General features: G+C 40.5%; 1 protein-coding gene across 2 annotated transcripts in view; it reads left to right on the top strand.

Moving 5' to 3' along the window:
* DPP6 (dipeptidyl peptidase like 6) overlaps window positions 1-24,977 on the top strand; it is a 545,144-nt gene that overhangs the window by 103,784 nt on the left and 416,383 nt on the right. The window lies entirely within an intron of this gene.

Genomic DNA, 24,977 nt, shown 5'->3' with positions numbered 1-24,977 from the left:
CAAAGCTAGACTCTTTATATGGTTGGAGAAAATCATCCATTTCAAATATCTGAATAGATATTATCTATCTGAAATAGGGCAGTCTTAACCTATAAAAATTGATGAAATTTAGTCCCTGATAAAGCTTATAGATTTTTTAACTTTTCTTAACACAATTCATACTGTGCTATGTAGTAAATACATTTAATCATTCAAAAGTGTAATATTTTTGTCATTACCATTTATGTTAAACAAAGAATACTTCTCTCTTCAAACTGATTCCTGAAATGAAAATACACAGACTATGGGGCATGATTTCTGTCTTTTAATAGAAAAACTGACAAGTCCAAAGAGAATAAAATATTGATAAACTGTAGTTAGAAGAAGGATCTTTTTAACAGGGCAAAAACATTCCCACTCACTTATCTCAACACTGGGCATTAATGTTTGCCAATTCTAGCTCACAATAAATTAATTATCCCAAAAGTGCTTTTTCAAGAGGCAACTTGACTTTCTTGTTTTAATTTGAAGACGTTTCGTTTTGGGACAACCATGACCTGGATGACTGAATAAATTAATTAGTTTTCCAACATAAGAATGACATAGGATACTTTTCCTGTTCTTTAGATATAAAACACAGACAGTCCTTGACTTATGACCAATCGCTTAGCGATCAATTGAAGTTATGGTGAATTCTGAAAAAGGTACTTATGACTCAGATTCCAAATTCCAATGACCACCCCAACACACACACCCTTCAGTCATGTGACTGCATTTTGGGAGTTTGGCAACCAGCCTGCATTTAGCTCCCTTTGCAATGTCCTGTAGTCCACTGATTGCAATTTACGATGTTTTCATCAGAAATCGGCATTTTCTTCATGTTTTCATGGAGAAAAATGGGTTTGCTTAATGACGACTGCATTCACTTAACAGCCAACACAAAAAAGTTCGTAAAATTTGACACATGACAATCTGCTTTAAAACAATCACAATTTCCAGTTGTAATTGCAGGTTCAGTTACTGTCCTAAGTCGAAGATTACCTGTAAGCTTTTAGATATTATATAGGGTTTCCTGCCTGAGCAGGGGTGGGTTGGACTAGAAGACCTCGACGGTCCCTTCTAATTCTGTTATTCTGTGCTCTGATCTGAATACAAAAATACTGAATGCATTGCCAGCTTTCAAGTGTCGACTTGTGGAATTGTGAGAATTGTTCTTCAGCATATTTGGAGGATACTGATTTATGGAAGATTGGTTTCCACAAAGTCAAACCATTCAGTTCAACAGCAGTGATACATGCCAGTCATCAGAATGTAGGAAAATTTCTCAGCTTAATTACTGAATCCCTCAAAAAGCTGTTTAACATGTGGACATCAAATTGATCTTGGCCACATTAGTTGCCAGAATAACTAATGCCATTCCTTCTTTCACAATGGGAACACTGATGTTTTAAGAGCTAACAAATGCTTAACATGTCACTCCATAATGATTTACACAGCACTTAACTGGTCGTCCTTGAGCAAATGTCCATTTATTTTTATAGTTTCTTTAGCATTTAAACTCTTATGGCTCAGCCAATGGGTTGTTGGAAACTGTCAAGCTCTCTGAATTTTGAATCTAGAGCTGCTTTAATAGTTTTGTTTATACTTATGGCTTCTCTAAAACATTTATTGCTACTTTTGCATTAAAATATCCAGCATGGTTCATAAAAAGAAAATGCTCATGTCTCGTCGTTATGTATACTACTCACTGGCTCCTTATTTGAGTGGAGATAACAGAATAAGAGAGTTGGAAGGGATCTGTCTGCTCAGACAGGAAACTCTATACCATTTTGGAAAAATGGTTGTCCAATCTCTTCTTGAAAACCTCCAGTGCTAGAGCACCCATAACTTCTGGAGGCAAGTCGTTCCACTGATGAATAGAATAGAGTAGAGTAGAGTAGAGTAGAGTAGAGTAGAGTAGAGTAGAGTAGAGTAAAGTAGAGTAGAGTAGAGTAGAGTAGAATAGAATAGAATAGAATAGAATAGAATAGAATAGAATAGAATAGAATAGAATAGAATAGAATAGAATTTTTTTTTAAATTGGCCAATTGTGATTGGACACACATGGAATTTGTCTTGGCGCATATGCTCTCAGTGTACATAAAAGAAAAGATATGTTCATCAAGAATCATAAGGTACAACACTTAATGATAGTCATAGGGTACAAATAAGCAATCAGGAACAAGCAACAAAGTTACAGTCATACAGTCATAAGTGGAAGGAGATGGGTGGTGGGAACGATGAGAAGATTAATAGTTCTAACTCTCAGGAAATTTCTTCTTAGTTCTAGGTTGCTTCTCTTCTTGATTAGTTTCCATCCATGCTGTCTTCAGGTCCTTTGGGGAAGAGGTTGACACCCCCCCCCACTTCTTTGCGGCAGCCCCTTAGATATTGGAACACTGCTATCATGTAACCACTATGCCTTCTTTTCATTAAACTAGACATACCCAATTCTTTATATGTTTTAGCCTCCAGTCCCCCAATCATCTTTGTTGCTCTTCTCTGCACTCTTTCTAGAGTCTCAACATCTTTTGTATATTGTGGCGACCAAAACTGGACGCAGTATTCCAAGTGCAGTCTTACCAAGGGATTATAAAGTAGTAGTAACACTCAGGGGTGGGTTCTACTTACCTTTACTACCGGTTCACAATGGGGCCACGCGCATGCTGATGACGTCGGGGTCGGTGGGCGGAGCCTCCCACCGGTTTTACTACCGGTTCTATAGAACTGGTGCGAACCAGGGGCAACCCACCACTGGTAACACTTCATGTGATCTTGATTCTATTTCTCTGTTATTGCAGCCTAGATATTGTCTCAAAAAGTCGAGAGGGCGATTGTGGTAGTTTCCCCACTGCAAACACTGTTGGCCAGGGCTCAGTTATTGATGTTTTTCTTTAGAACACTTCTGTCATACATACACTCCAAATGTTTGTCTGCTGTAATTTGTCTCCGCAATCCTGTGCTTTTATTTATATTCATTTCAGTGCAGTCTACTCATTAGAAAAGACCCTGATGTTGGGAAAGATTGAAGACAAAGGAGATGGCAGAGGATGAAAGTTTGTGAAAGTTTAATGATTTAAAAAGAATTTTAATTTTTTTTTTCAGTTGACAAGTTAGTGTAGGGTCTGGTTACATTCCCTCCCCCTCCCTCCCTCTCTTAATGAGGATATAGACAAATGGTTGTATCACGAGGCATTGTTTGAAATATGTCTTATTAAGTTTCTTTTCCCCCCCCCTCCAAGTTTTAAATTTTGTTTGCCTGTTTGTGAACTTATTTTGTTAGGTGGAAATTTGTAATTACTATGGTCTTCTGATTTGTGTTATTCCCTGTTGGTATTCATACATTAAAATACAACTAAGAAAATATGATGAATAAGTAGGATTTATGTCGAGAGATTTTTTTTTTTTATGTTTTTGTATGGCGTTCAAAGTCCTTGCCTGATTTTGCAGAGTCAGGACACAGAATCAACATGCATCAGATCATAATCAGATGTGAGTCAAAGCTAGGATATCTTATGGATAGAGCAGATGAAATTAGAAGCTGATGGAGCACATCAAGGAGACAACCAAGATGAAGGAAAAATACTGTGCTCGGGTAGTAGAGCAAACAAAATTTCAGCAGATGTTCTGATTCAGTTGCGTCTCATGTATAGATAGTGTTTAACCATTTGAAGTTCCAACAAACCGTGAAAAAAGGGCTTACGATCCTAGTTCCGACAGCTGACAAATTCTCCCCCATGGTCACGTGAGAGCATTTTGGGCTCTAAGCAACTGCATTTATGGCCATCTGCGGTATCACATGACCGCAATTTATAACATTTTTGCTGAAAACCAGCAATTACTTCTGCTTTCCGGGGGAGAAAAAAATGCCCCATAGTGAACAATTTCATTTTAACAACTGTGATGGTTGTTTAATGACTTCCACATTTGCTTTATGGCTGCCACCTTCACTTAACAGCCACAGCAAAAAAAAAAAAAAAAAAGTTTGGAAAATTGGAACATGTGGTGACCCATTCCACATCCATCAAGGCTTTTGACTGAAATTGCGGGGCCAATTAGGGTCATAAATTGAGGACTACCTGTAGAGAAACAATATAGAAACCCTCTTGGGCCATAGTGGAGCACGTGGTTAAAAGGCAGTACATTGTTAACAGGCAGTTCTGTAGGGCTAACTCACTGTTCACTCCAGGAGTTCAATCCTGGCTTAAGGCTGACTCAACCTTCCATCCGTCCGAGGTGGGTAAAATGAGGACCCAGATTGTTGGGGGTAGGGTCCAAGATGCTGACTCTGTAAACCTCTTAGAGAGGGCTATAAAGCACTATGAAGCAGTATATAATATAAGTGCTATTGCTATTATATTGATTTTTCATTGTCTATGAGAATGCTCACACTGCTCCTCTTTATAAGAGTGTTTGGACCGATTCAAAACAGTTTTTACTTTGCATTTGTGGTTCAGCCTGGGAAGAAGCACCATCCAATTCATTATTCTGGACTATGACCATAATACTCTAAAGATGTATTTGATTCCACCTAACCCATAATAATGGGAAAGATAAAGCAAGGGGATTTGGTAGTTCCTAAAATATGAATCCGTTATCATCATGAAATTGCAAACTGACACTTAGTTATAAAAGGTTTTGTCTTGTGATTCATCCGTGCTCAGTTAATGAATGAAACAGGAGTTGGAAGATCCTGTTTGTATCTTATCAGTAGAAGAGAATATTTGTAGCTCAGGGTTGAATTATGGGCCTTTGGTGCTCTCTGAGCTTGCTTGTTTTCCTGCAGACATTTTATTGCCCAACTAGGTAACATCATCACTACTAGGCTATGTTAGGTTAGCACCTAGTTGGATGATGAAACATCTGCAAGAAAATAACAAAGTTCAGAGAGCACCAAGGACCCCACGGTCTGTACCTTCAACTGAATCAGGGAGCTTTATAGCATTTTAGGTTGAACAATAAACATGGCATACATAAATTCACATGTTAGATGGACAGCCAAGCCCATTCTTCAAGTGTGAAGCTGAAAGCAAGGAACCACAATACTGATCTTGGAATGTTGAGTCCATTTTCTAGGCAGCCTTACAAAGTCCTACTGTGACAACCGACAATCAAAATATGAGTTTTCCCCAGTCACCCATCATTCTGCTTTCTAAGGAGATCTAGGGTCTCAGTGGGGCTCAAAGTACTTGTTAGAATTCACAGAATGCTTGAAGCTTTGCTTTCTAGCGTGATAACTTCCAGGGCATCCTTTGGGACCCAATTGATAGAGAGCACCTTACCTGTAGGCCATATTTGTGCATTTAAGTTCACCTTCTTTAGCTATACCTTCTAATAATTATTTTAAATATTATGGGCCACTCAGATTGTTCCAGGTGTGATCTTCAATAGCATTACAGTGATGTTGAAGTTGCATTTTATCATTTTGTACTCTGCCTACTTATAGTAACAAGGAAAATAAAACTGTGACTCCTAGAGTAGTAGTTCAATATCAGTGCTTTGTTCTTTATTAGTGTTGTACTTTAGATGTTCTCCCCTTGGGAATGGGAATAGAAAAATCCATTTTTGTTTCTGACAATGTTTCTTCTTATTGACTTCCCCTTTTGGTCCTATTTAACCATTAGAGATTTTCTCTCAGACTGCAAATCATCTAGATATAAATTTAAGGAGCAGGGCGTGAGAAACGAGAAATTCTTTTGGTCATCCAAGTCCTCAATGCCTACTTCTATCTGGATGTTCCTTGCTAGGGAAACAGACATTCAAAGACAATAATATGTGGGTCAAATAATCCCTCTTTTCCTTTTCTGCAATCCTCGTTTTCATTTTCCTTGCTTTCTGATGGCTCCTTTCCTTTCTTTAGCTCCATTTTTCCCAAGCATTTGTTGGGATAAGGACTGGTAGTCTTGCTTGAAGTCTGAACTTGCTGAGGTTCTTAAATTTAGGCTAAATAAAAATACTTGAAGAGCTGTTTGGTGCATTGATCATCTGTGCAGCCCTGGAAATCCATCCATCCATCCATTCATCCATCCATCCACCCACCCACCCACCCACTCATCTATCCACTTACGTATTCATCCATCATCCATCCATCCATCCATCCACCCACCCAACCACCCACCCACCTACCCTCCGTCCGTCCGTCCGTCCATCCATCCATCCACCCATACACACACACACACATCCATCCACCCACCCACCCACCCACCCATCCATCCACCCACCCACCCATTCAAATGTATACACTGCCCATTTCCCAATGACTGGACCTGATTCAACATTGCTTTCTTCTTTAACTATTGATATGACAATTGCGTCTTTGTGGTAGGCATTTGGGCATACCGTGTCTTTGTGTTTTTATAAAAGTGCCTTCACCCACTTATTCAGTTAAGGTGGTTGCAGATGTGTATTTCAGCAAGATAAGCAAAGCTGATTTACCTTGAAAACACAGCTCCAGTTTTCTTTCTTCTCTAAAACCTTTGTCTGGCTAGTGCATATTTATCTGCAGGCTTTTCTTACTGTTGCTCAAATATACCATTATCCTGCAATAGCTGGTAGTTCAAGCAACATCCTTGAGAATCACAAATATTATTTTTCTTCATAGAATTCTCTTCAGGGAAAATATTTGTATGCAACCTGCATTCATCTTTTTGACCATTTCCTGCCGAGAGCACGCCTGATGATTATGCTCCATTTTTTTATTTTTATTTTTTTGCAGATTCAAAAACCTCTTTGTCAGAGGAAAAGTTCATGGACAAAATAGCATGCAAGAATTCTCACAAAGTATATTCGATTTACTTGAAAATACTTGTTTGCTGGAAGTTCATTATTAGGGGCATAGAGTGAATGGATTTGATTATTGCGGTGGGAGTCTTCATTTGAAAGGATAGGTTGAAAAAAGCATCTTGCGTTTATAATAGTTAAGAATTACAGGAGCACCCTCCAGTGGCAATGATACTGCACAAATCCTTCCATCCCTCCCTCCCCTTTTTAAACCCTGCTTATTTCTACATGAAAAATATGAGGTCAGAGGAAAAACATCTACTTTAGATTCAAAATAATAGCAACCTTCCCAAGAAACTTTGTTCTCAATGGCAGATGACTAAAATGGGGCTTCTCTCCATATTGGTATTGTTTCCTGATTGCTTATTTGTACCCTATGACTATCATTAAGTGTTGTACCTTATTATTCTTGACAAATGTATCTTTTCTTTTATGTACACTGAGAGCCTATGCACCAAAGACAAATTTCTTGTGTGTCCAATCATACTTGGCCAATAAAAAATTCTATTCTATTCTATGTAGAAGAGAAGGGTTTCAAACTGGCAAGATCTTGAACTACCCTTGAAAAAACTACCTAGGACATTTAAGAAATATAGGATGGAGTGGATGATCTGCCAATATAAGATAGAATAGAATAACAGGGTTGGGAGGGACCTTGGAGGTCTTCTAGTCCAGCCTCCTGCTTAGGAAGGAAACCTTACACCACTTCAGACAAATGGTTATCCAACATCTTCTTAAAAACTGACAGTGTTGGAGCATTCACAACTTCTGGAGGCAAGTCAGTCCACTGATTAATTGTTCTAACTGTCAGAAAATTTCTCTTTAGTTGTTTTTTTTTTTTTTTAATTTGATTTATATGCTGCCCTTCTCCGGAGACTCAGGGCGGCTTACAATGCGTTAAGCAATAGCCTTCATACTTTTGTATATTTATACAAAGTCAGCTTATTGCCCCCACAATCCGGGTCCTCATTTTACCTACCTTAGAAAGGATGGAAGGCTGAGTCAACCTTGAGCCTGGTAAGATTTGAACCTGCAGTAATTGCAGGCAGCTGATGTTAATAATAGTTCTAAGTTGCTTCCCTCTTGATTACACCCATTGCTTCTTGTCCTGCCTTCAGGTGCTTTGGAGAATAGCTTAACAGCTTGACTCCCTCTTCTTTGTGGCAGCCCCTGAGATATTGAAACACAGCTATCATGTCTCCCCTAGTCCTTCTTTTCATTAAACTAGACATACCCAATTCCAGCAACTGTTCTTCATGTTTTAGCCTCCAGCCCCCTAATCATCTTTGTTGCTCTTCTCTGCATTCTTTCTAGAGTCTCAACCTTTTTATGTCATGGTGACCAAGACCAATATAAGATTGAGGAACAGCTAAATATTGATATTTTTTCCTATAAGTTATTCCATACGTCTTTCTAACTAACTAACCAACTAAACCTTCCTTCCTTCCTTCCTTTCTTTCTTTCTTTCTTTCTTTCTTTCTTTCTTTCTTTCTTTCTTTCTTTCTTTCTTTCTTTCTTTCTTTCTTTCTTTCTTTCCTTCCTTCCTTCCTTCCTTCCTTCCTTCCTTCCTTCCTTCCTTCCTTCCTTTCTTTCTTTCTTTCTTTCTTTCTTTCTTTCTTTCTTTCTTTCTTTCTTTCTTTCTTTCTTTCTTTCTTTCTTTCTTTCCCCCCTCCCTCCCTCCCTCCTTCCCTTCCCCATACTACCCATCTATAAATTCATGAAACTTACTTGGGTTCCTAAATGCTGGAATCCATAGTATTTTATTAAACTGGAATATCATGGCTTTTTGTCATCCTCTTTAGCAGGCAATATGCTGGTTTGGGTACTGTGCTAGAGTGGCAGTTTATACCCATTATTTGGCCATTTATAGGGTCAGTTAGGAACCTGAAGGGCTGTAAACAGCAATAGCACTTAGACTTTCATTGCTCAAGGCACTCAGAATCCTTTTAAGGGACGACTTAACATCTCCTCGGTGGGGGACAATCCGTGGAAAGAGCATTCAGTTGTGCAGAAGGACTTGAAGGCCTCACAGATGGTTTAAACAGTGGTCTCCAGCTGTTTCCCTCCAGTCTGCAGGAAAGTCCAGCAGTTTGTGGTGTGATTATTGATTAGACTTTTGTGCTCAGATCTCTTTAGACACCTAGGAACACCCAGTTCTCTCAACATGAAGGTTGGGAAAATGTCAGCGTTTTGTTGTTCGGAAGGCCAAGATTGAGAAATTCGTGTGTCAAAGTGGGGAGGAATACTGACTCCTGATCAGCATAAAAACAGGAACACTGCTTTTATCCTATACCTTCAAAAATGTATTTTTTTTAAACCAATGTCCATGTACGATTGATGTGAACATCACAATGTAGCCACTGTAATCAAGCTAGTATTCTTTGCCCATTAATTCTTTCAGTTGCTGTAATTATATTTATTTTTGGACTGATCCAGAGACAGCTAATTCATTTCTGCTGTTCCCTTTGATTTCAGTGGGAAATTCAGGTCATCTTTTGGTTCCCGCAGCTTTGATTTTTCCCACTGTAACTGCATAGTATGTTTTTGGCATTCTTTTATTGACTTTCAATAAGCTGTGTGACCAGCCATACGCTAAATAAATATTGACTTTCAAAATCCCCCTGCAAGCTGCTAGGCAAATGCTCAGATTTTGAGTAAAATGGGTGAAATGATCCTAAGAATACTGACACTTGAAGCCCAAAGTCAAATTTTATAGAAGTAGCTACTAAGAGTTCTTGCCTATAACTTTCAGATGTATAAACTGCCAATGCAAAGGCAATAATTAAGAAATCATTCTTGACAAATCTGATGGATTGGTTTTGAATACAGGCAGTCCTCGACTTACAACAGTTCATTTAGTGAGCATTCAAGTTACAACCGCATTGAAAAAAGAGACTTAGGACCGTTTTTCACACTTATGACTGTTGCAGCAACCCCCTGGGGGTGACCCCCCTGGTCACGTGACCCCCCTGGGGGTGAACCCCCCCCCCAGGTCACGTGATCAAAATTTGGATGCTTGGAAACTGGTTCGTACTTCTGATGGCTTCAGTGTCCCAGGGTCCGGTGATCCTCTTTTGAGACCTTCTGACAAGCAAAGTCAACAGGGAAGCCAGATTCACTTAACAACCAGGTTACAACTTAATAACTGCAGTGATTCACTTAACAACTGTGGCAAGAAAAATGGGGCAAAATTAACTTAACAACAGTCTTACTTAACAACAGAAATTTTGGGCTCAAGTGCGGTCATAAATCAAGAACTGAAGTACCTGTATTTCGAAGGAGACAATAATTTGTAAAGCATTCAGTGTTCCTTGTGCCATCAGAATATTTGCAACTCCAACTGTCTCTTTGAGCTTGGTTGTTTTCTAGCAGACATTTCATTACCAAACTAGTTCTAGAAAGGAATGGGGTTTGCTCTATTTTTATATACACATATACGCTTACTCTTTCAATGTTGGTGGGAGTGTCCTTGGTTGTTCCATGATTAAGCTGTTGTTTATTGTTTGATTGTTTGTCTAAGCAGTTCCTTGATTGGGGTATTGCTTACTGCTTGTTTGTTGGTATAGTATTGATCTTGGTATTAATTTTTGCTTATCTTACTTTTGATTGCAGGCAAGGAAGTATTCTGATCTTTCAGGATTCTGATTGTCTCTTTTGAATGTATGTAGATGTTGTTTGTCCCTATGTGCCTGTGGATGGCTGATTTGTCTGAGTGGCAGGCTTCTAATGAATTTGGAATTAGCTGCGTCTAAGATGCTCACAGTTCTGCAGCTGAAACTATGGCTTCTGTTTGTCCCAAAGATGCTTTTTCAAGAGGCAACTGGACTTTCTAGTTTTTTTTAAAAAAGATGTTTCATTTCTTATCCAAGAAGCTTCTTCAGCTCTGAAGGCTGTGTCTATCCATGTGTTGTATAATTAAGGAGTTTTCTTGATGTCCTCTAATTGCTAGTTGGTGTTGCTTTTTTTTGAAAAAGTTAGGTGGTATTAAGGCATTTTGTGATTTAGCCAATTTGAATGTTCTAGATCAGTGATGCCATCGCGTGCCAAAAGTGGAGGGAGCACAGGGGAGTTGCGCGTGCATGTGCCCACACCCATAATTCTATGTTCCCCACCCCCTGTGCATGTGTGTACGACACCCCCGCGCTCCCCCCATTTTTGGCATGTGATGGCCCGCTGGGCCCGGTAGGCCTATTTTTGGCCCTCCTCAGGCTCCAAAGGCTTTCTAGGAGCCTGGGGAGGGCATAAACAGCCTTCCCCACCCCACCTCTCGAAGCCGGAAATGACCCATTTGCCAACTTCCAGTGGGACCGGAAGGCCCAAAAATCAGTTGGCCGATGCATGCATGTGCGCCAGAGCTGAGCTCGCGTGTCCACTGATATGGCTCCGCGTGCCACCTGTGGCACACGTGCCATAGGTTCGCCATCACGGTTCTAGATCATGGGTGTCCAATCTTTTGGCTTGTCTCAGGTTCATTGATTGGAGAGGAAATGTTCTGGGCACTGCATATAAAATATTTAATATAATAAATGTATATAAATTGTAAAATAATATTAGAATTTTGAGATCTTGTGGGGCTGCTGTTGGGTGGGTTGGACATACCTGTTTTAGATGTTTAGATGGGCAAGGACCTCATAGCCAAACTACATCTAGCTTCATACAGTCATCTCCAACACTAGAGTTTTAAAGAAGAGATTGGACAATCATTTGTCTGAAATGATGTAGGGCAGGGGTCAGCAACCTGCGGCTCTGGAGCCGCATGTGGCTCTTTCATCCCTTTGCTGCGGCTCCGTCACTCAAAATATGCATCACAACTACCAATGTGTGACACCTGCCAGCACGCGATTTATTGTGCTTTTCAACCCCTGGTAGGCCAACCATGGATAAATCCAAGGAAAGTAAAGTTTCTGAAGAAAACAGAATGTTTAATTCAACTACATATGCTAGTTTTGTGGCCACTTAAGAAATAGTCAGGCGTGGGAAGGGTTTTGTGGCTCCCTTGTGGTTTTCCTCTGTGGGAAATGGGTCTAAATGGCTCTTTGAGTGTTTAAGGTTGCAGATCCCTGGTGTAAGGTTTCCTGCCTGAGCAGGGGGTTGGACTAGAAAACCTCCAATGTCCCTTCTGAATGTTATTCTGTAATTCTGTCTTCTTCTATTTTGAAGATAAGTTTGATAGCCATATCTGATGTCAGGCTTTCCCAGGCCTGTATTCAAATTAGAAAGGTAGCAGTAAGAAGAGATTCAGGGACACTCATTCTATACTCCGTCCATAGTTCACTATTTCTTTTTCCAGATTGGTTTTGCTTGAAAGAAATCCTTGCAAAACTTAACAGCCTTCACTTCCTTGCCATGATTCTTAAAACTTTTCTGTGTTCTAATATTGAGGAATAGATAAGAGGTTTGTAGCCAGACCACTTCCTGCTTTTGAAAGCAACAGCTGGCTGGGGAATTCTGGGAGTTGAAGTCCACATATCTTAAAAGTTATTGAGGTTGGGTAACACTAGATTCTAGTGACTAGAAGATTTTATATGCCACTGGAATGAAGTTTCTCTTATGCTCAAATATAAAGTGAAAGGAACCCAATCTGAATTTGGATTTTCACGTAGAAAATGTTTACGTCACAAGCCTTGTGAACTTTGTGAATGTATGCTAATCCAGATCAGGTTTTTATACGCTTACTGCAAAATTAAGCAGGAGATCTGCCAGCTGTTTCTTTAAGTCGACATATACTTGGCCTTAAATAATTCAAATTATTTTCCTGATTGCTAGAAATGTGTATAAGAATGTACAGTAAAGGTCAGGAACAAATTGTGAGATTATTTATTGTCCAACTTTTATGTATATGTGAATTATTGATCCTGCTCTTTTATGTATCAAAATATAATTGTGTCTCACAAATTTAGCTGACATGTTTCTTCCTCAGAAAATGAATGTTCTGAAAATGGAAATCATTTTTAGATCCATCCTGTTTCTAGCTAGCTGAATACAATCTGTTCCTTCGGATATTAATTTTATGCAATAAACAAGTTGATATCTTACTGCCAAGTTCAGAATTAAATGGAAGCATAAATTGGCCAGTAAAAGGACACCAAATTCTTTATCCTCGGTTTCCAATCCTTGCAGTTAGTCACTGTGTAAAATAATCATGAAAATTCATGAGGGAACTCCACCAAGCTTTATTTTCCTTCCTGCCATTCTGGCAAGTCTCGCACAAAAAAGATATCTTGCATTTCATTTGCAGTTGGTTAGGTTTAAACATATATGAATCTTCCTCCTGTCACTTAAATGCAAGCAAGGCATTAAATTACAAGAGAGGGAAGGAAGGAAGGAAGGAGATTATCATTACTGAAAAAATATATAGGTCCTAAGAAGGAAGGGAGGAAGGAACAAGGGAAGGAAGGAGATTATCGTTACTGAAAACATATATGGAGTATTAGCAGGGGTGAAATCTACTTACCTTCCCTACCAGTTCAGAATTGCACATACCACGCGGATCCTCTGTGCATGCGCAAACCCTTCTGCACATGTTCAGGGTGTAAAAAACAGGTTACCGGGTGGGTGGGCGGAGCCTCGTTCTGCTGTCGCTACCAGTTCTCTGAACCACCCACCGCCATCGCTACCAGTTCACGCGAACCGGTCCGAACCAGTAGCATTTCACCCCTGAGTATTAGGAAGAAAGAAAGCAGGGAAGGAGAATATTGTTATTGAAAAAATATATGGGGTCCTAGGGAGGGAGGGAGGGAGGGAGGGAGGGAGGGAGGAAGGAAGGAAGGAAGGAAGGAAGGAAGGAAGGAAGGAAGGAAGGAAGGAAGGAAGGAAGGAAGGAAGGAAGGAAGGAAGGCATTCCATGAAGCAAGCCCAAATTTTATACCTTTGTCAAAGGATCTGCAAGGGAGATGGAAAAATTCACTGGAAGCAAATCTATCCAGCTTCTGTTGCATTGATCTGAATTTAGATGAAAATGCACTTTAGGATTCCCGTTCCCCTTTTTGGGGGATGGTGCCTTTAAAACAACCTTGACACCTGTTGTCTACCTAGACTTGCACTTTTCTTGACAAGGTTTTGCAAAAGCGGTTTGCCATTGCCTCCTTCCTAGCTCAGAGAGAGAGGGATGGGCACAAGGTCATTCACTTGACGCTGTGCCCAAGTTGGGACTAGAACTCACATCCTCCCACTGTAATAGCTTAACCATCGCACCAAACCGGTTCTTATCAGCCATGGAGAAGAAACTGCTTTTACCCTAACTTGATGAGAATGGAAAAATATACAACTGGTTTTTTTAAAAAAACAATCCCCCCTCTCATAAATTTCTTTTAAATATATAGATGTATTGTATATTATGAAAGCATTGGTAGTAGAAAACTCAAAGGCAGGATTTAAGAGGAATATTTGTAATTTTGAACTTCTTTTATCATTAGCTGCAGTTGAAAGATATTAGGGGGAACAAAGCTTTTATAGGTAGTCCTTGACGTACAACCAAAATTGGGGTCAGAACTTCCATCACTAAGCGATGCGGTTAATAAATGAGTCGCCTTTGATTTTACAATTTTTGCCAAAGCTGTTAAGAGAACAGGGCTTCCCCCATTAACTTGGTGATTGGAACCCGCTGGGAAGGACACGAATGGGTGATCATGTGACCCCGATTATGATGATGCAAAAATGATCACGAATATGCGCTTATCATAAGTACATGAGGTTGGCCCAGGGCTGATCATGTGACTGGGGATAAACAAACAATTGTAAGTACAAGGACTGATTGTAGGTCAATTTTTTCAGCACTGTTGTAACTTTGAATGGCCATTAAGCAAATGACCTGAAGTGGAGGACTTCACCTGTATTCTTTAAAAAAGACGCGGAATTAAAAATGGCCCATAGTTGGGATGAAACTGGAAGGGGATTATAAATGTGATAGAGGTAGTCCTTGATTTACAACAGTCCATTCAGTTGTAACTGTTGGAAGTTACAACACTACTGAAAAAGCGACATGACCGATTTTCACACTTACGGTCATTGTGACATCCTTTGATCACATGATCAAAAGTCAGACTTTTGGCAACTGGATCATATTGAAGTCAAGGGGGAAGCCAGATTCATTTAACAACCGTGTTACTAACTTAACAACTGCAGTGATTCACTTAACAAATGTGGAAAGAAAGTTTGTAAAATGGGGTATAATCCACTTAACAAATGTCTCACTTAATGACAGAAAGTTTGGATTCAATTAAGGTCAGAAGTCGAGGATTACCTGCAAATAATATCATATTGATTATCTATAGTTATATTTCGGGAAACTTACGCATCTGACTTCTAAGCATTAATCATATCAGAATGACGGCAACAATTTTCTAGATGGTAATTTAAACGAAAGCATTCATTGCTCCAATGGTTATGTTGGAAGAGTCTGATGTAAGTTTTTTCCTCTCATCCAGAGGTGGGTTTCAACAGGTTCTGACCAGTTCTGGAGAACCGGTAGCGGAAATTTTGAGTAGTTCGGAGAACCGGTAGTAACAATTCTGACTGGCCCTGCCCCCATCTATTTTCTGCCTCCCAAGTCCCAGCTGATTGGGAGGAAATGAGGATTTTGTAGTAACCTTCCTCTGTAGTGGGGTGGGAATGGAGATTTTACATTATCCTTACCCTGCCATGCCCACCAAGCCATGCCCACCAAGCCACGCCCACAGAACCGGTAGTAAAATTTTTTGAAACCCTCAAACCACTGCCCTCATCCCAAAGTGCAGCCATGACAAGCAAACTCCAGCTGAGAAAGCAAAGGAGCAAAACTCCATGGCCTCCTATAAGGCCAGCCTGGTCCAATGTGCCACCTATTGATCAATCTAATCTCAACTTTAAGAGGTGTGGATTTCAATGCTCATAATTGAAATCACACATCCTAAAGTAGCTAAGGCTGAGAAACACTAGACTAAGAAAGTGAAGGATGAGTCAGATTTTTCTTTTTCACTCTTTCGACATTACTACCGACGGCCTCCCATCGACCGGTGCGCTCCCACAGAGAGGGCCTCCTCGGGGTGCCATCAGCCAAACAATGTAGGCTGGTGACCCCCAGGGGGAGGGCCTTCTCTGTGGGGGCACCTACCCTTTGGAATCAGCTGCCCCCAGAGATAAGGAGAATCTAAGACCTCGGTGCCTTCCGCCGTGCCCTTAAAACCTTCTTTTTCCAGCAAGCCGGGCTGGCCTAACACTTTTTAAAATGTTTTTAATTGTTTGTTATTGTTTTTAATCATGGGGCCAAATTTATATATATCTTTTTAATTGTATTTTAATGTTAGTAGTTTATGTTTTCATTTGGCTGTTCACTGCCCTGAGTCCTCAGGGAGAAGGGCGGTATACAAATTTAAAAATAAAGAAAGAAAGAAATTAGTTTTGGAATATGCTGCCTTCTTAAAAAATATTTCTCTCTCTACAATACCACTGACAAGGAACTCATGAAGCTTCATTATGAAGTCAGTGGTGCCCACAAGTCCTCTTCCTCCTACCCTTAGCTCTGGCAGGACTGATGTTGAGTTATTAAAGTAAATTTTTTGTTCCAAATGGTTTTAGATTTCCCAAATGTACGGCTGCGATTGGAAGAATAGCAGGCTTTGTTCATCCAGAAAACCTTTGAGCTTAAAATCTACAAGCATCTGACTTGCTGGCTCTCTTCATTATTAAGTAAACCACTCTGGGAAATGGGAAGATCTTCAAAATAAAATTCTGAAACGGAATGTGGATTTGCTATTCAAGTTTTTTTTAAAAAATATAGTATTGATAAAACTCTTTGCAATTGTGCCAGGCAATAAAAACTTCCCTTAAATCCTGACCAACAATCTAACACATCTAAATGACCTCAGATTTAAGATTGCTTTTCTTCAAATAGCAGAGATTATTCACTTTTTAAATACATTGACTTCCCTCTCAAGCATCCAGAACAGAGTGTTAATGGCCGTAACCAAACATTTCCACAGTCCAAGAGAAAATGGAGAGAACTCAAACAGATCCAAATTTTAGAGTACAGGTAGTTCTTGATTTAAGACCAGAACTTCCATCATTAAGTGAGGCAATTGTTCAATGAGTTGCATCCAAGTTTACAACCTTTTTGCTTGGTCATTAAGTGACTCATGAGTTGTTAAGTAAATTATTTGGTTGTTAAATGAATCCGCCTTCCCCATTGATTATGCTTGCTTGAAGTTGGGTGGGAAGGTTACCAATGGGGGGGTCACCTTAGAATGCTACAACCCTTGTAAATACATGCTGGTTTCCAAGGGCTCAGATTTGATAATGGGGCCACTGCAATGGTCATAAGTGTGAGGACTAGTTGTAAGTCAGGTTGTATATCACTGTTTTCAGTGCTGTTATAACTTCAAAGAGTCATTAAACAAATGTCATAAACTGAGGACTACCTGTGGATTTGTTTTAATATGGAAACGAATACTTCTGTCTGAGTAGAATAAATTTAATCTCTCAGCGACCATAGAGCAGACCCTTTTTTCATCATAAATTCTGTATAAAACATCTTTAAATATTATTGTATGGACCCTCTAAAACAATGTTTCTCAACCTTGCCAACTTTAGGATATTGTAGACTTCAACTTCCAGAATTCACCACCTTTTATTAGACTGCGGAATTCTTGAAATCCACATATATAAAAATTGCCTAATTTGAAAGAGACTGCTCTAAAAAACAAAGGAATGGGCCAGGTTACAAAGAAATGCTTTTAAGATGTCTTATTTGTAATAATTGCACATTGAATCCTAAATGATAATTAAAGTATGAAAACAAATTGATTAAAACCACACTAGTAAAAAAAAAAAGAAGTATAATCTAGTAATTAAAATCTACATCAGCAAAGAGATTGGCTTAAAAATAGAAAAGCTTCTGAATAAAAATAAAAAATAAAGTGTAAATTTGGGTAAAAAGGAAAGCAATTTATCCAAGATAAAGAATAACAATAAATACATAGCTAATCCACATTCTTTTGGTTTTAAAAGATGACAAAGCCTTAAACGGTATCTGTTTTTAATTTTGGAAATGCTAGGAGTTTTGTTTCAAATATGATAAATACATTGGGTTGTTTTTAGCATCTTGTATGGCTTTGTTGTTTCCTCACGAGACAAACAAGCTACCCTTCTAAGTAATCTTATTTTGTATCTAATTTCCTTGCTAATTGTAACTGCCCAGAGAAACAGCATAAAGAATACAAAGGAAAAAATAGTAGCAAATAATAATTTACAGAATTGGAGGGTACCAGATGGTAAGCCTATTTCTATTGGATGCAGTAGGCAAGGGCTATTCATACTTTACTATTCCACAAATCATCTTATATATTTCCCATTATGCTGTCCAGAAATAGACAATGCAATTGAGGAATATGATGTTAGTACATCCGTTCATTAAAAAAATCAATCTCATAAAGAAATATGAGCGTCCTATTGGAGAAAATGATGGCACCCACTTTTCGTCAACATGATATAAAAAAGATGTTGAGAGACTACCAAAAGAGTGCAGAGAAGAGCAACAAAGATGATTAGGGGACTGGAGGCTAAAACATATAAAGAGCGGTTGCTGGAACTGGATATGTCTAGTCTGATGAAAAGACTAGACATATCCATAGGGAAGACATGATAGCAGTGCTCCAATATCTCAGGGGCTGCCACAAAGAGGAGGGAGTCAAACTATCCTCTTCAAAGCACCTGAGGACAGGACAAGAAGCAATGGATGGAAACTAATCAAGGAGCGAAGCAACCTAGAACTAAGGAGAAATTTCCTGAGTGTTAGAACAATTAATCAGTGGAACAACTTGCCTCCAGAAGTTGTGAATGCTCCAAGAGGAGATTGGACAACCATTTGTCTGAAATGATATAGGGCAGTGATGGCTAACCTTTTTGCCGTCGGGTGCCAAAAGCGTAGGGGTCATGGGGGGAGATGCCCACATCCATAATTCAATGCGCCCCGCCCTCCCGCGCATGCACACGTGACCCCCCACACACACACACTTTCCCCTGCTTTTGGCACACAATGGCACGGTGGGCCCAGTAGGCCTGTTTTTCCCCTTCCCCAGGTTCCAGAGGCTTTCTAGGAGCCTGGGGAGGGCAAAAACAGCCTTCCCCATCCCCCCGGAGGCCTTCCGGAGGCCAGAAACAGCCAGTTTCCCGATTTCCGGTGGGACCGGAAGGCCTGAAAATCAGTTGGCCAGTGCGCTCATGCGCTCTGGAGCTGAGCTAGGGCAACACTCGCGTGCCCACCAATATGGCTCTGCGTGCCACCTGTGGCACCCGTGCCATAAGTTCGCCATCACAGGTATAGGGGTCCCTGCCTGACTGGGGGATTGGACTAGAAGACCTCCAAGGTCCCTTCCAACTCTGTTATTCTGTTATTAACAGAAATACTGGTTTCTGTATGACACAAAAGAACCATGCCAGCTGCAATTCCTCTTGCCAAGTACATTGTAAGAGGTGAGGGCGGCCTCTATAGCCTGCCTGATGGAGGGCTTTCCCTTCTGATATTCTCCCCACTTTTCCAAAGCTTTGCCTAAAGTTCTGCAGATTGGCAGCTGATGGTGAGCTACAGCCGAGCATTGCAATTCTTGAATTGTATTTGGCTCCTAATCCTTCTGAAACATTCAGTGCTTGGCAGGGTCTGAGAAAAGAAACGGGAGGTAAATGGATCATTGGCCTGAATTATGGTGGCAGATCCCAATACCTAATTAAATGATTAACATCCGTCCAGTTCCAGATGAGCTATCTATTTTCAGTACAGTGGTGGACATTAAATAAGACATAAAATAGAAAGTACAGTACGTAAGATCTCAGGAACGGGGGGAGTGGGGGGTGGAGGGAATAAAGATGACTGCGGCATATTTTTGACTCTGTTTTTGGTTCCCTGGGGTTCGAGTTGAAGGATGAATAATCAGGCTGATTTGTAAAGCCATAAAAGTAAGAAAAAAATTTAAGTTCTACTGGTTAGATTAGATGTTCCAATAAATCCCCAAGTAAGTAGGCACTAAAACATCTACAGCAGGGGTGTCAGGCTTGATTTCATTGAGGGCCACATCAGGGTTGTATTTGACCTCAGAGGAGCCAGGGGGAGTGGCCAGGGTGGGTGTGGCCAGCTTGCTGTCACTTATTGAGGCTCCGTTTTCTGCCGTGACGGCCTCCTGCAGCCCTCTGCCAGTGAAAACGGAGCTCGGGAGCTCCGTTTTCACTGGCAGAAGGCTGCAAGAGGCCATCACGGCTGAAAACGGAACCCAGGAGGACTGCACGTGCCCTCCCAAGCTCTGTTTTCATTGGCAGAGGGCTGCAGGAAGCCGTAATGACTGAAAATGGAGCCCAGGAGGCCTGCATGTTGCCCTCCTGAGCTCCATTTTCTCTGGCAGGAGCACCGTGGGCCGGTCCTTCGTTGTTTCCAGGCTGAGCCTGGTGGCCAGATCCGGCCCGCGGGCCTTTAGTTTGACACCCCTGATCTATAGGATACAAACTCAAACAAGATTTTCGGCAAATGTGGCAAATGTCTTTTACAGCCATCCATTTAGAGACCATTTGAAGTTACAACAGCACTGAAAAGAAAATGATTTACATCCAGTTCTTGAATTTACAATTGTCAAAACAGTGCCATGTGATCAAAATTTGGGTGCTTGGTTGCTTCAGAGGTTATGTTTCAGAGAGTGTTATCCTTCTGCAATATTCAACTTATTTTATAATGGCTATTGCCTTTCACTATGCCACTTAAGAAAGATGCATTTTATACTGGGCTGATAAATTGGCTTCCTTGGACAAAATACTTAATTTGACTAGAATTATTTCTATTTCTTGTCCTTCCCCATTTTCAGTTGGTTTGTTTGAATGTTTTCTTGTTTACTTTTAGAACAGTGTTTCTCAACCTTGGTAGCTTGAAGATGGGTGGACTTCAACTCCCAGAATCCCCCAGCCAGCACTGGGGAGATGGGAGTTGAAGTCCACCCATCTTCAAGCTACCAAAGTTGAGAAACACTGCTTTAGAAGATACAGGAGGTGCAGAATTGTTTCTAAGAGAGATGATGGTTGGTCCAAGCGATTACAGGATTGGTTTGAAGAATGATCCAAGTTAACATATACAAACCACAATACGCAATTTGGTGTTTTTGGAACATTTGCTTCACAATAGTACTAGCTATCCATTGAGAACTAATCCTTATATGTCATGACAGTATTTTATATGTTTGACAATATTTTATTGAACAAATCACTACAGGTAGTCCTTGACTTACAACCATTCATTTAATGACCGTTCAAAGTTACAAATGGCAATGAAAAAAAATGATTTGTGCTTACCACCGTTGTAGCATCCCCACGGTCACGGGATCAAAATTCAGGCACTTGGCAGCTGACTCATATTTATGACGGTGTTCTGGGGTTACCATTTGTTAACCCTCCCAACTAGTTTCCAACAAGCAAAGTCAATGGGGAAGCCAGATTAGTTTAACAATATATGATTCACTTAAGAACTGCAGTGACTTAGATACGGGATTCATTTTATCAATGGCTAGATAATAAAACATAGAAATGAAATATGAAATGAATGTTATAATATAATATTTGAAAATAATTTTTATAAAACGAGAAAGCCATAGGTAAATAAATGACTGATGAGGATAATATTACAAAGATATTTATTAGACTGATAATATGAGAAATTGGATAATTAGTAAGTTAGGAATATGGTGAGGAAGCACAAAAGACTTGTAACCGACCGACACACTGTTTGCAATCGTAATGGATGATGGATTTATGTTTTGTTTAAAAATTAAAAAAAATCAAAAAAAAAAAGAACTGCAGTGACTCACTTAACAACTATGGGGGGAAGTCATAAAAAGAGGCACAACTCACTTAACAACTGTTTTGCTTAACAACAGAAATGTTGGGCTCAATTGTGGTCGTAAGTCGAGGACTACCTGTAATGGCTGAGTCTACCAACGCTCACATGCTCCACCCAAATCAGAAAATTATATTAGCATGATGTTATGAATCCAGCTTTTTGGTGATCCAGTGATTATTTCTCCAACTTGTTTTGACAATCCGATAAAGGACTGTTCCAAGTTATAGTACCAATCATTTTATTCTTTGCCTTATTGTAGTGTAATGCACACACAAGAGTAGCCGTTCAATGCACATTTTCCATGTGACATAGCAGCATTTAAGAGTAATAAGGTCCTATTCCTCTGAAGGTAAAACAGTGAATAAACCTGCTCAGAGTGACTTGAGAAATTTACGGGGTTATCAAAGATGAACGTGTGCCAGCATAAACCATATAACAAAACACATTTCGCTGTTTCAATAACCCCTTTGCAGATGAGCAAAACCTTGGACCAAAACGGGATGCTTTGAATCCGCCTTCTAAGTCCTCTGCAGGAAGGGCATTGAGCCAGGAGGTGAATGCCTTCCTCTATTTAGGAACTGTGATTTGGTTTTCAGATCTGGCACATGTAAAGAAGCGCATCTATAAGCAGCTTGTCCATGTCACTGGGGATCAAGTTCAACCCAAGGTTTTCTTTACGTTGATCTCTTAATACTGTGCAAACATTACAATTCAGCATTCCGGCCAGGCAGTCGTTTAATTCCTCTCTGTTATTTGTGGCTGCTGAGACTTCCTCTCTTAACCGGTTTCTAAATCCATTAAAAAAAAAAAAAAAAAACAGCCTTTGCATTTCTGTAAACTTGTTCCTCATTCTTGATTCCAAGTTCCTTAAAAGTCCCTGTGTTCTGAGTTTTTTTGGGTCTCCCTACAAAAATTTGCTATTAAAGGAAAAGAGAAAAGGTTTTATTTCAAATGTATTTGAGATGTGTTTGTGTGTGTTTGTTGGTTTGTGTGTGTGTGTGTGTGTGTGTGTGTTTCTCCAGCCTGGAGAACATATAAGCTGTGCTGAGATATTGCTCCCCTTGATAAGTGAGTTGCTTCCTCTGACTTCTTCAATCTCATTTCTATATTTTCTGGAGTATAGGTAGTCCTCGACTTACATTTGTTTAATGGCTGTTTGAAGTTACAACGGCACTGAAAAAAAGTGACTTATGACCAGTTTTCACACTTAAGACCATTGCAACGTCTCCATAATAAAAAATTCAGATGCTTGGCAACTGGCATGTACTTAGGACGGTTGCAATGTTCTGTGGGGTCATGTCATCATCATTTGTAACCTTCCCAGCTGGCTTCCCACAAGGGGAGGGGAGGGGGGAAGGAGCGCAATTCATTTAATAACTGCATGATTTACTTAACAACAGCTGTGATTCGCTTTAACAATTGTGGCAAAAAAAAGGTTGCAAAATGGAGCAAAACTCACTTAACAACTGCCTTGCTGAGCAACAAAACATCTGAGCTGAATGGCGATCGTAAGTCGAGGACTACCTGTAATACATTTTCAGTAAATTTGGACTTACGTACATGTAATCTTTGCTTAAGGGCCTGAGCTGTGACTGAGAGCGCAGCACTGTAGAAAATACACTATTTTGTTCACATGCTGATAAAGAAAAGCATTCTTATTAACACATGTGGCCTTGAGGGTATTTTTCCCATTATCATTTTATGGTCATCTTCAATGTTTTCTTTCAGAGATCTCCATTCCTGCCCATTTCTAGAGGGAGGAAAAACATCATTTTTAATTCTGTTTTTATTTTTATTTTCTTCCCCAATTTATTATACCTCTTCCTCCTGCTAATCCTGTATCTGTTTTTTCTCTCAAGAGGCTCTGGAACCCATCCTCGTTTTCTACAGTTTCCTGGAATTAGTTACAATATTTGTCCCATTGTGTCTCTTGCTTATTTTAAAAGAAATGAACATGAAAGGACTTCCAGATCAATACACGCAGTCCTCAAAATTACGACCACAATTGAACCACAGGAATTCCATTGCTAAACAAGACAGTTGTTAAGTGAACCCCATTTTACAACCTTTCTTGCCATGTTTATTAAGTGAATCAATGCAGTTAAGTTAGTAACATGGTTGTTAAGTGAATCTGGCTTTCCCTGCCAGATAGGTCATAAAAAGTGATTGTGTGACTCTGGGACACCAAAACTGTCATAAGTACATGCCAGTTGCCAAGCGTTCTAATTTTGATCACCTTACTATAATGACCGTTGGAGATGCTTCCAACAGTCATTACAGGGTGGGGGTGGGGGACGACGATGACAATGTCACTTTTTTCAGTCCCGTTGCAACTTCAAATGTTTGTAAGTTGAGGACTATCTGTATGCAGAATCATGAATCATTTTTCATTACCTGCAAAAACAAAACAAAAACAAAAAAAACCCAGCTAACCTCAGAGGGCACCCAGGACCCCACAGTTCAGCCATCTGCTACAAGTATTCTCTTTTATTGTTATTTAAGAAATAATAATGGCAATAATGGAGGGAAGGAAATGTAGGAGAAAAGAAATTTCTCTTCGCTCAGAGGCCTTTTGTTGAAGACTAAGGAAGGGCAGAGAGTTAAAAGTTCAAATCATATTCCTCCAAGAACCTGGCCTCTGTCTGAACTCTCACGTTTCTACATCCCAGTTTGCTACAGCTGAAGAGAGAGACAGATCTCTCTCTCTCTCTCAATCACACACACACACACACACACACACAAACCTGTTGCTATGGGAACCCATAGATTTGCGAGAAGGGGGCTCTCAAGTCTCCCCATCCTGAAGCCCGGACAGCCCCCCCACCCCCCTTTAGTGAAATGCCGCTGCCCAGAGCTAACCTCTGGGTGGCCCCGAGCGGCGTAATCGCCGTTGGCTGCTTCTGAGCCGTCTGAACTGGCAAGCCAGTTACCCGGGAAGGGCAGGGAAGGGGCTCCAGAAGACGCCAGCCCTTCCCGGGGAGGAAAAGTGGAAATAGCTTTGCTCTACTCCGCCCCGCCGGGCTCCGGGCGGACTCGCGTGGGTCTTGACTCGTCTGGCGCTTTGTTGACGCCCGCGAAAGTAATACGCGCGTGTTTCCACGGAGGGGCGCTGGAGCACGTTTTAATGCAGCAAAATGAATTGAAGAAAGCGGGCGCAGCGCCGGCGGGGGTTAAAATCAAGCCCCGCGGCTGGAGGGGAGAAGGTTTGGGCAGGTGCGCGGAGGAGAGCAAGCAGGAGGGGCACCGGCGGGAGGCGTCCCCGGCCCCTTGTCTACGCCAACTCCCGCAGGAAAGACAGCGCGCCAAAGCCGTTCTCGCCTCCCCCGCCGCCCCC

This window comes from Pantherophis guttatus, chromosome 4 (genome assembly GCF_059756535.1).
Source record: "Pantherophis guttatus breed Tessera chromosome 4, ASM5975653v1, whole genome shotgun sequence".
In the NCBI taxonomy this organism is placed as follows: Eukaryota; Metazoa; Chordata; class Lepidosauria; order Squamata; family Colubridae; genus Pantherophis; species Pantherophis guttatus.
Note: the sequence above shows the minus strand (reverse complement) of the source record. Positions and strands in the feature narration are given on the sequence as shown.